Below are 12,489 nucleotides of genomic sequence, written 5' to 3'. Positions count from 1 at the left end.
GGGTATCAAACAAAGACAAACAGAGAAAAAGCGGGGGGGGGGGGAAATCAAGGCAAAACTGTGAAGAAAAAACAACAAGGACAAAATTTCAGGCTGGTGCTCTCTAAATAGCCACCGACCACCTTTTCAAGTTCCAGTCTGGTCACTCACATTATCAGAGACCTCAGAGATTATGAAGGCATCCTCTTCTGATACCTAAGAAAGAGAGATTGTATCTTTCTAGATATCATTATCCTCAGATTCTGCAACCACAGATGAGTAATATCCAGGAGGAAAAAAATTGCATCTATACTGAACATGTACAAACACTTTTTTTCTTGTTATTACTCCCTAAACTATACAGTATGACAACTACTTACATTGCATTGGCATTGTATCAGATATCATCAGTAATCTAGAGATGATTTATAGTCATACATCACTTAACAACAGGGATACGTTCTGAAAAATGTCAATCTTATTGTGAGAATATCATAAGGCATGCTTATACCAACTGAGGCAGCTACAGTGACTCTAGGTGATAGAATCTATGAATCCATAAGATAGTTGTACATGTATATGTTTTATTACTGACCAAAACAATATTATGCAGGGAATGACTGTACCTGGGAGATTGTGATAGGTTCCATGCAAATACTATGCTATTTTATATAAGGGACTTGAGCATCCACAGATATCGTTTTCTGTAAGGGTCTTATACCAAGGGATGACTATGTGAGTTTTTCTGCTTTTGACCAATAGGTACCAGATTTTATCAGTCTGAAAGTGCTGCTAAATGTTACATCAAATAGCCACATGGCATGGCATCTTGGTCAGAATGGAGGGGTACCATCCTCTCTCAGCCTTCTAGAATACTCTCCCATGGCTCTCTGTGCTTGTAGACATGAGCTCATTTTCCAACTTATTCCATAAATGTTTCCCTTTTTCTATCAGCTTTCCTCCAGGTCACAGTCTCAGCCAAATTCCATTTATCTTCTTAAAGGCCGTCACAATAGCTAACCAAGAAATAATATTTGCAAGGGGTAACGTTATTTTTGAAGGTTTCATTCTCCCTACTCAAATCCCGTCTTTCTCTTGATGTTGATTCGATTTAAAATAAAGTTGAAGTAAAGAGGGTTTATGAAAAGTTTCAGAGGCATCCTGAAATGTCAAATCTTATATTCCTCCTTCTATATTTCATTGAAGGGCTCTTCCTAGGTCAAGGAAAAATACCCTTGAGGATATTCAAGCTTTTAATTGAATGAAACATTTATTGAAGACTTCCTACATGTGCTAGGCACAGGTACTAATGGGATTCACTCATTGCAGGAAATCTTGGCACAGATCACTAAAATATAATCAATTGGCTCAGAATCTGGCAAGAATATTATAGAGATTGTAGCCCTCATGCTGTTGCCCCAGAGCAACAGGGCAGGGAAGGTACTGCAGTGGATCCCAGAAAATTGCATGTACCCCACCCAAGTGTAAAAGTGTTGACAATTAGCAATCCAGTCACCCCACAGATCTTCCTTGAGTGTGATCTCTCTCCCTGTGTGGACACAGCTATGGGCTATGAGCTATGAGGACCACAATAAGAAATCCATGGAGTCTGCCCTCCAAACTTCCAACCCGGTGTGGACAGTATTGCCCCACAAGGCAGACTTGCCAAAGGGAAACCTGCCTAGTTAAAGATCTAGACAAATAAAAGAATAAGCCATTCATTTAACAATGAGAGTATCTTTTGGATGCTGATCCCAAAACAGAGGGAAGGTTTTGTATTTCTAGCTCTTCATATTTCATCTTCTGCAGTCCATCTTGCAGATGCAACCTCCCAAGACAACCAGCTCAGTGTGGAGACTTAAGATTTTTTTTTTTTTTTTGCTGGTCCTATGAGGCTAAATACTCAGTGGAAGTGAATTCATAGTTCTGGAGGAAAAAAAATATCAATCATGAGCCAGGCACAGTGGTGCACAACTGTAATCCCAGTGACTTGGGAGGCTGGGGCAAGAGAATTTCAAGTTCAGGGTCGGCCTGGGAAACTTAGGAAGAATCTGTCTCAAAATAAAACAGGCTGGGGATGTAACTCAGTGGTAGAGTACTTGCCTAGTGTGTGTATTTAATCCCTAAGTTCCATCCCAAGTCCTGAAAAAAATCATATATATATATATATATATATATATATATATATTGGGCAGAGGGTATAGTTTAGCACACTTTCATAGTATGTGTGAGGCCTTGATATGATCCCTAGCATTGCCAAAAAATAAAAAGCAATATCACACCAGTGGCCCCCACCATCTACTACTCAAGTTCTTTCTCAACCTGTGACAGTCAGGCTATCAGAGATGAGCTTAGAAATGGCTTTTTAATGGCAGATTGTCTCCCAAGTCTTCAGAAAACAAATCAATATGTCCACTGTTTGGGGAGTACCAGAATATCTCCTTATTTTTCTGTTTATTCATAAAATAAAGATAATGTTTCATATCTTTCTATAGATACCTGCTTATACTGATCAGAAATATTTATATAAGTACCCAGCATAGTGACTGACACATCGTGCATACTCAATATGTGGTTGGTTTTGTGATTAGTATGATTTTGATCATTCCCAGCTGTCTTCTGATATCTGTGTACCTAGATGTCTCAAAGAATCCTCCAGCTTGATGTGGCTAAAACTACACTCACTGTCTGTAAACCCAAATCTGTGCCCTCTCTGCTGTATTATCCTTTAGTCTAATGATATTACCATCCACCCGATACCCAAGCTACATTCTGCATGTCTTCCTCCTCTTCCTCTTCTCCTCCACTTTCTTCTCCTTCTCCACACTAGACAAGCTAGGAATTTATTATTTTCTATTTGGACAGCAGCAAAGGCCACCTAATTCATCTATTTCCACCCCACTACAAACCATCCTTTTCATTACATTCTGCAACTGAAATCAGTCACAATAATCTCCTTGGTGACAAAGCCCTTCAGCTACTCTCCGCTATTGACCAGACAGTGTCCCAGTCCTAAGCACACTCAAAATGCTTTGCACAATCTAGCACCTTGCTACCCTTGTCTGCTGTCACTCGCCACCACACATCTCCACTCCAGCCACGCCCACCTATCCTCAGATATGCTGTTCCCCTTCATTCCTCCAAGCCTTTGCAAATAATAGCCCCTCTGTTTAAAATGATTTTCCTGTACCATTCGGCTTGGCCAATTTGCCTCTCAAGAGCTGATTCAAACATCCCTCCATTTTGAAGCCTTTCATATCTGGATCAAAATTAACCTCTCCTTCAATATATTTGCATGACATTTTCTAACAGCATTAATGAAATACGATTCACAGAGCATAAACTTGCCCATTAAAGTGTACCTCAGTGGTTTCCAGTATATTCAGAGTTGTACAACTGTGACCACAAACTAATTTGAAAACATTTCCGTTGCCCCTAAAAGAAACCTTCTACTCATTCACAGTCACTCCCCTTCCCCATGTCCCAGCCCTAGGCAACCACAAATATTTCTCTCTATCCACTTGTCTCATGTGGATGGTCCATAGAGATGGATTCATACAATATAGGGTCTTTTGTAACTAGTTTCTTTCCCTTAGCATATTTTTAAAGTCTGTCCATGTAATACATGTGTCAGCACTTCATTCATTTTAGTTGCTGAAAAATATTCCATCGTATAGGTGTGCTGAATTTTGGTCATCCACCCCTCAGTTAGTGGCAAACTGGGTTTTTTCCCACTCTTTGGTTATTATGAATTATACTACTATGAACATCTGTGTATACATTTTCTGTGTCCCACAGAATTTAGCACAAAACTCCATTATAACATTGTTTGCTTTATTATTATTTTTATATTTCTCCCCTTTGAGTTATAAAATCTTCTAGGGCCCTCCCCTTCTCACAACCTGCCTTGTCACCAGTAAATCCAATGAAGGAATGAATGAGCTGAACAAAAAGTGAGAGGATAGTCTTAAGCCAAATGGAACATGCATGGTTATATTTATTTTCAACCAAGGAAAAGAAAAATTTAGGCAATAAGCCAGGAAGGCAGTGTCAAAGTGGAAGAGAATAATCCTAGACTCAAGTAACTAAATTTTAGGAACATCCTCTCTCACATGCATGTAGATACTGCCCTGGGCTCCCTTTGTCCTTCCTAAACATCGTTTCGTTTGAGCATGTAAGGCTGCCAGAGAGGCTGCTGGGAACCCTAAGTGAAGAGCCTGGTAAAGCACCTACTCCACAGAGGACCTTAGCAAGTCAAGGCTCTTCCCTGCTGTGCAGTGAACACTGGGCACCTCCCAAAGCCTCCCAGCAGGAAGTAGCAGGGTGGGGCTGGGATTCCAGCTTTCTCTCCCCACCTTCCATCACCACAGCTCCCATTTGTTCTGGTACCAAGACCCATATTATTCTAATCCCATTATTTCAGTTCCCTGAGAACATAGGACTCCAATACCTACAAGAAGCCACGAGACACCTTGTGCCCACACTGAACGATGGAAGAACGGCCCATTTGGAGGTAGAGGGCAGAAGGGTTTTGGCCCAGGCACAGAATGAGCACCCGTGGCCAGCAGAGCACGGGCTGGAGAAGTCCGATTCTCATTTGAAAATGTGGCCTATGATAAAAACCCCATGAGCTTGTCCCCAGCCCAGCCTGGGGTTCACTCCATGAGAATGTCTCCTCCTGTTTTGAGCAGATTACAAATGCCAGGGCACATTCAAGGAAGAGAACAGGAGACTGACTGGTGCTATTTAGAGACCCTGATGGCTGCCTGGCCTCTGAGTGCCTCCTGGCCACCTGACCCTGTGTGCTGAGAACACAGGATGACGTTGGCCCGCTGGACACCTTCAGTCGTCCCCGAGACTCAGGAGGTTCCTGATGACAGCTCGTGGTGCACAGACCCTAAAATAACTGATTAAGTGGTGGATGCTATTTCTAAAAAGTACAGCCTGTTCTGTTTTGAATGCCAGCGGGTTACGTCACTTTATCTGTTCCCATCACAAAGGGATGCTTTTCTGGAGTGCCGGTTCCCTAAGCCTACTTCACTATGGTTCCTGCGTCAGCTGGGGCCAGGATTGCCACCTTGGCAAAAGATAGGAGTTTCACCTTCAACCTCAAGGGAGGGAGATTCAAAAACATTCAATGCAGAGGGCAGGCATTCCCACAACACAGGGTGGCAGGAGGCACCAGATCCCTGACACTCGCGGGGCACCCAGCTGCCCTGGAACAGCTGAGGAAGGAGGCTCACTCCCAAAGCAAGGGAGGCCTCTCCCTTCAGCAGGGGACAGGTGACAGAGGGAGGAAGGAGTTGCGCAGCCCTTAGCCTCTATGCCAAGAGTAAGAGTGCAGTGTCTGACCTCACCAGAGGGGAGAATGGATGTGACCTGAGACCACCAACTGGAAGTAAAGCAGGGTCCTTGAGACAGCAAAGTGAAGTGGTAAGCGCCAGACTTGAAGTCCTAATTCTGCTATTTATTTTTTCCTATGGGAAAAAAAAAAGTTTATTTAGATGTTAGAATCACCTAGTGATTGCAAGAAACTGGACAGTGAAAGACCCAGCTACAGGGCTGAGATCTCACATCCAACCAGGACTGGCCTGGTCAGTTTGCTTTCTGGCCACTATGCTTCAAAATGTTTTACTAATCAAAGGCTGTGATTGCAGCTTTCAGAAAAACGGTGGTGTAATTCTGCCATTTCTTAGCAACGTGTCTTCCAGGCCCCTAAACCAGCCACATCTCTGTTACTATCTATCATGTAGATTGTTACAAGGAATAAATGAATTGATATGAACGTTTTAGACCTTTTAAAATACACATTTTAAAATGGCACATAATAAGTGGCCCATAAGTATTTGTAACAAAATTTAAAATTTTAGCCTGCCACCCTGACTCCAGGAGGATTTTTGGATAGCCATCACACCCGGATTCATTCCTGGGTGGATAAAGCCTTGGGCCTCAGAAACCAGGCATCCCTTTGTGCATCTTCTCCTGTTAAGATACTGGGAGTGGCGACAATTTTAACATGACCAAAAGGGGCTGGGGGTGTAGCTCAGTGGTAGAGCCTGTGCTTAGCCTGGGCAAGCTCTGGGCTCAATCCCCAGCACTTCGAAAACAAAACACACACCACAGAAAGAGAGAAATAATACATGTTGATGTTTGCCAGAAACAAAATACTTTCTCAAAATCCAATAAAAAAAAAAGTCAAAAACGAACAAAGGCAGACCCTGACCTGCCCATATAGGGTTAGAATATTGAGGCAGCTTCCCACTTTCTAAAGATCAAAAGGCAAAGAATACATGTGATCTGGGGTGCTCTTCTAAAAGAAAGCTTGGGAGGAAAGAACAAAGTCTTTTTTTCTCAACCCTTAAATATTTCAAACTGAACAATTGTTTTCGGGGGAATTATCACAATGGTCAGTGTCTCTCTGGAGCAGAAAGATAATCCCTGGGACAATGGAAGGCAAGAATGTCCTTGGGCCCAAAGTGTCAAATGCCATGCAACCTATTCAGTATTTGAAGGGAATATGCATTGTTGTTGTTGTTGTTGTTATTGTTATTGTTGTTGTTTTATGTAAAAAAAAAAATTAGCTTTTATACTCAGGGATTCTCTCTGAGTCAGATTTCAACCCCAGGCTGCAGGGCACACCTGTGAAAACAGACTCTCCCACCTGGACCTGCCAATGCCTGCAGCATGTGCGGCTGTCACCATCCCATGGCGTGTGGGAGGGAGAGGTGCAGGCAGGCCCAGAGTGAGCATCTGCCCACTGCTGGGGCTGAGGTGGCTTCTCTGGCACCCACAAAGGAGCCTCCAACACAGCAGGGACTTGACTACAGATGCTGCTGGCCTGGCGCCGGAGGGCAGGGGTCTTCTCTTCCCCCAGACCCCTAATTTGTCATTATTCTTTTAACTGAGTATATACAGTTACAGGGATCCTGCCTCCAGAGTTCTACCTGCCACCTGCAGTGAGAAGTCTCCAGGATGTGAATGTCCTTGCTGCTGGGACACACCTCTCATGCCTTCAGTTGCCATTATAAAATATACAATGAGAGAAACGGGAACGTGTGTTTTCTTGAGAAACACCTCAAGAACAGACCACCAAACACACACCTGGGTGAACAGAATTTTTTTTTTTTTTTTTTTTTTTTTGGTACTGGGGATTGAATCCATGGGCAGTAGACCACTGAGCCACATCCCCAGCCCTATTTTGCATTTTATTTAGAGACAGGGTCTCATTGAGTTGCTTGCACCTCACCATTGCTAAGGCTGACTTTGAACTCGCTGTTCTCCTATCTCAGCCTCCCAAGCCTTCTGGGATGCACCACTGCTGCCCACAAGGACAGATATTTTTAAAGCATTAAAGCATGAGGAAGAAGAGGAAAGACACTTTAGGTAGGAGCAAGTATAACCAGGTCTTCTTTCTTCATCAGTGAGAGCAAAGTCAATTTTCATTAATATTCTTTATTTTGACCCACAAAATGTAGAAGTGGGACAGACAACTCACTCCTTCACTACATAAATACCTATTTGGTGTGTTCCACGTGCCAGTCCTGTTCTAAGTGAACCACACACAACTCTCTGTTGTCATGCGCTTGTTCCTTACAGAGGAGGCTGTTGAGGAACATTTTGCATACTAAATGCCACCAAGAAGAGTTAAGCAGAGAAGGGAATTACTGTTACTGTTGTCAGTTTCTGTCTGGAACAGGAAGAAAGTTCCACTGTGATAGTGGAAGACAAGGGCATTCTTTCAGTTCAAAAGTGTCAAATGGCTGGGCACGGTGGCCCATGACAGTAATCCCAGCAGCTCAGAGGCTGAGGCAGGAGGATGGCAAGTTCAAGGCCAACCTCAGCAACTTAGCAAGGCCCTAAGCAACTCAGTGAGTCCCTGTCTCAAAACAAAAAGAATAAAAAGGACTGGAGATGTGGGTCAGTGGTTCAGTGGTTAAGCGCCTCTGGGTTCAATCCCTGGTACCCTTCCCACCCAAAAAAAAAAAAAAAAAGTGTTAAATGTTCTACTTTCTATTTAGTATTTGGAAGTAGAGACTCATTTTTATTATTATTTATTACAAAAGAAGTTTGGCTTTTATATTCAGGGATATACTTCCGGCTGAACTTCAACCCTGGACCATGGGGGGCAGCTATGAAAACAGACCCTCTCATCTGGGTATGCCAATGCCTGCCATTTGGAATAGGGTAGAGGAGGAAGGTCTCCATGAGGAGGGGCACTGGGCATTCTGCAGGGAGTGAGCTGCCTGGCCTCTTAGCAAAGAGTCAGAAACCACAAAGGCCAGCACACTTGAGTGTGCATACTGGACCTAGAGGTCCATGGAGCTCCAGCAGAATGAGCCACGGGAGAACAGAGAGGAGACAGGCTGAGTCCACGAGGCCTCAGAGAGCTCATTCTTCACTCACAAAATCTAGAACGAGCTGGGGAATCCACATATAGCACTAGGAGCTGGTGAACACACTCCTCAGACAAAAAACAAATAATCCCATCAATAAAGGTGAAAAAGATACACCGATAAATATGCTAACTTCTTGAATAAAAATCCCAGGGCCCCTTGAAGGTATAAAACAAGGTCACTCAAGTTGGAGTGAGGTGGGGAGGCACTAGGAAGCTTCTCCCTCCCTGAGAACAAGATAGATATCGTGCTGAGATAAGCAGGGCTTATCCAGGGGAACTGGGATGAGGAGAAAAAGGAGGAGAGCTGATTGCAGGCAGAGGGGTGCAGGCGTGCGGTTCAGGAGAACAGTGGCTCCCAGGGCCAAAAGAGGGACAATGTGGCTACAAATTCAAGATTTGGGATCCAGAGGCATGTGACTCAAAGGCATCTGAACAGAGCTTGGCCAGATGTCACAGGGCCTTATAAACTCTGAAAAGAGATCCTGAACTGTAGAGCAAAAGGATACCAGAAGGAGTCTAAGTTAGAAGAGACATCATTTTTTTCATCCTACTTTTAATGGCAAACATGAATCAGAGGAGGCCTTGCAGGCAGGCCCAGGGTAAGCATCTGCTCTCACTGAAAGTGTGGATGAGAGGGTCAGCAGGTGGGTGGAGGCAGTGGTAAGGCTCTGAAAAGTCTTCCATAGGCAAAGCACAAGGCAATGATGGGTGAGATATAAAAATGGAAAGCCAAGAGCCTATTCTCAAAAAAGAAAAAAAAAATAAGTTCAATGTCACTGCAGCTAGAAATGGATCACAAATGCAAAAGGAGTGAACAAAGCTAAAGCAACAGACTCTGGGCCTAAGAGTCTGTCGACACTGCTGCGGTACATTGTCCCTCTGTTGGCCCTGGGAGCCACTGTTTTCCTGGACAGGAAATCCAGCTGCTGCGTTCCATTATAGAAGACAAAGGTTAGACTAGGACTGCTCGACTGTACTAAATGAAAGGAATAGAGAGGGAAAAATCATAATAATAACCAGTGCTCGCTTTGGTGTGAGGCCAAAGCTTTGAGAAAATTACTGGCTCTGAGGACAAAGGACACAGATGGAGCCTCCCCACCAGGGACGGGCCTAGCAACCAGCCAGCTCTGTGACTGCGTCCATGAGACCCCCAAATCTTGGTAGGACCAACATTCTAAAAATCCTTGTGACCGTGGCTCAGGCCTACGGGTCCTGGGAACTGGTAAAGGAGTTCTCAAGCCACGAGAAAGGGGCAAGCCAGAGAGGGAAGACCTGATTCCATCACTGAAAAGCCAAATCAATGGGATAAACTCTAGTCTGGACACAACCGAAGAGAGAACAGGGGGAAAGGAAATGGTCCTGAGAAATGTTAAGGCCTGGCCTCTTGTTAAGACCATCAAGACTGGGATCTTAAAGGAAGGGAAAGACTAAGGAATTTTCCCAGACTGAAGGACACGGAAACAGCACAACTCAATGCATCCTGCACATCTGGATGGGATTTTGGACCAGAAATGGAAAAGACATTGATGTGACGGTTGGCCCAATCAGAACAGGGGAGTCTGCCGATGGAACAGCAGTGTCTGGCATCAGTACTCATTTCAGTGTGAAGTGGGGAAGTCGTTTAGTGAATGTCTAGAAAATTGAGGGGAAATACACCCTAGAATATTTAGGAGTGATGAGGCATTGTGTCTGTACTTTATCCTTAAAAGGTTGAGGAAAAAAAAAAACAGATGGTAATGATTGGGGGAAGGGAAAGAAAGAGAAAGAGGGAGAGAGAGCTAAATGGGAGGGAAGGGGGTGGTACATGCAGATGCAGTGAAATATTGATAATTGGGGGATCTGGCTGGGGAGATAAAGGAGTTTTTGTACTTTTTTTGGGAGGAGGGATACTGAGGATTGAACTCAGGGGCACTCTACACTGATCCACAAACCCCAGCCCTATTTTGTATTTTATTTAGAGACAGGGTCTCACTGAGTTGCTTAGTGCCTTGCCATTGCTGAGGCTGGCCTTAAACTTGCTATCCTCCTTCCTCATGCTCCCAAGCCACTGAGATTATAGGCATGCGCCACCAGGCCCGGCTGGAGTTTTTATATTCTTCTAGAAACTTCTCCATAAGTTTTAAATTATTTCAAAATAAACTATTTAAAATATAAATAGAAATGTAATTATATTTATTAAAAAGACCATTATAGCTTCAATCAGGAATAGCTGATTCTTGATACCAGTGTTTCTTAATTTTAAAAAAGTCTTAATATTTAAGAACTATTTGTAAAATGCAGAAACAGGACTTTACTCCTTTTTTTTTTCTTAAAGATAAAAATAAAACAAAACAAAAACCATGCCCAATTAAGCTTTATCTCAGAAAGGCAAAGAAATAAGATTTTCAACAATGAATTGATTTTGACTGTTCATTCCTTGGAGGGCAGAGCCTATCTGAGCAGGTGACCTAGCGGAAGTTCATAGGGGGGAAATGGCCCTACTGTCCTTGGTGATTCACTTTCTCTACCCTCGCCAGCTGTTCTCTCCAGAGGCCTTGCTTGTGCCGTTTTTAAGTATGCATGTGTATCTAGTATTAGTCATCTTAAATTAGTAGTAATAATAAAATTGAACCTCTATCGAGTGCTTACCATGTGGATGAAGTGTTCCTATGACATCTTTCTTACGTGCACTCTAGGGAGGAGGAAATGAAGAGATGTCACAGCACAAAAGCAGGACACTGTTTCAAGTCTCTAAATCCTACGTGTGGTTTATACAGTGAGGTCAGTGGAACGACTCCGCTGTTGTTTTTCTGTCTGTGATAACTGAGAAAATGGGGATGCCACATTGTCTGAGTGACATGTGTAAACGAAGAGTACATCCTGAGGAAGTGACAGGGATGGCAGAGTCTGGGAAATGAGGGCCCCGAAGGAACCGTCAAAGGAAGCCGAGGTGTTTATACTAGAAAGAGAAGGCTTCCAGGGAACACGAGAACTGCAGGCAACGGCCATGTGGAGGAAAAGGGCTTCACTTTTTCAGAGTCTTTCAGAAGAACAAAGACTAACCGATGAGTGGAATTCATAAGATGGAAGATTTGAATAAAGGAAAATGCCAATGGTCCAAGCTCTCTAACAGGGAGTAAGCTATGATCTACCACGCGGCCTGCACAGTGGTTTCATTAATGAGGTTCTAGGCATAAAGTTAGTTAGAAGAGATCGAAATAAAACACACAGACAGTACCTTATTTATATTGCTAGGTCCGAGACGGCTCACCTCTCTGGTTCCCACCTCTAGCCGCCCAGCAGGGCAGCGAGGATTACTCAGGGCTAGCAGGAGAGAGAGAGAGCGAACACGCCTGGGAGTAGCCCTTTATTGGGGAACAAGAGATTCAGGGGAGAATTCCATCCAATGAAGGTTGAGGGGGGCTGCACTCCAAGGTCAGGGTCAGTGATTGGGTCCCCGGGGTCAGTGGTCAGGCACACCCCCACACGGATGGGCTCTCTCATCAGGAAAGGGTCGGGAAAGCTTCAACACAGCCAAAGCGCCTCAGGCCCTTAACGGGAGTCACACAATCACGTGTTAGAATGGCTTCCCACACTATGACCCTGAAAATCAGAACCTCTAGTCCCTGATTGTCCAAGAACATCAGAGCTTTGGAGAAGTGATTCCTAAATAAAGCAAGCAAACGTGTGTGCATGTGTGTGCATGTATGTGTGTGTGTAATCAGATGATGTCACAAGTCTATCCTAAATCTAACCTGCTATTTTTTTTTCATTTTTTTAACCTGTTATTTTGACTTCTCCAGAATTATCATCTTTTTTTTTTTTTTTTTTTTTTGGTGGGGGCACAGGGATTACCTAAGATTGAATTCGAGGGCACTCAACCACTGAGCCACATCCCCAGCCCTTTTTTGTTTTGTATTTTATTTAGAGACAGGGTCTCCCTGAGTTGCTTAGGGCCTTGCTAAATTGCTGAGGCTGGCTCTGAACTTGCAAGCCTCCTGCCTCAGCACTACTGAGCCGTTGGGGTTACAGGCATATACCACTGCACCCGGCTCAAAAGTATAATCATTCTGATTCATCACACTTTGAATTGGCTATTGAAATATGTGCTTTTTATTTAAATTTCAGAAATGTAC

This window comes from Spermophilus citellus (assembly GCF_964194105.1).
Source record: "Spermophilus citellus genome assembly, chromosome: 12".
Taxonomy (NCBI): domain Eukaryota; kingdom Metazoa; phylum Chordata; class Mammalia; order Rodentia; family Sciuridae; genus Spermophilus; species Spermophilus citellus.
This window is presented reverse-complemented; position numbering follows the sequence as displayed.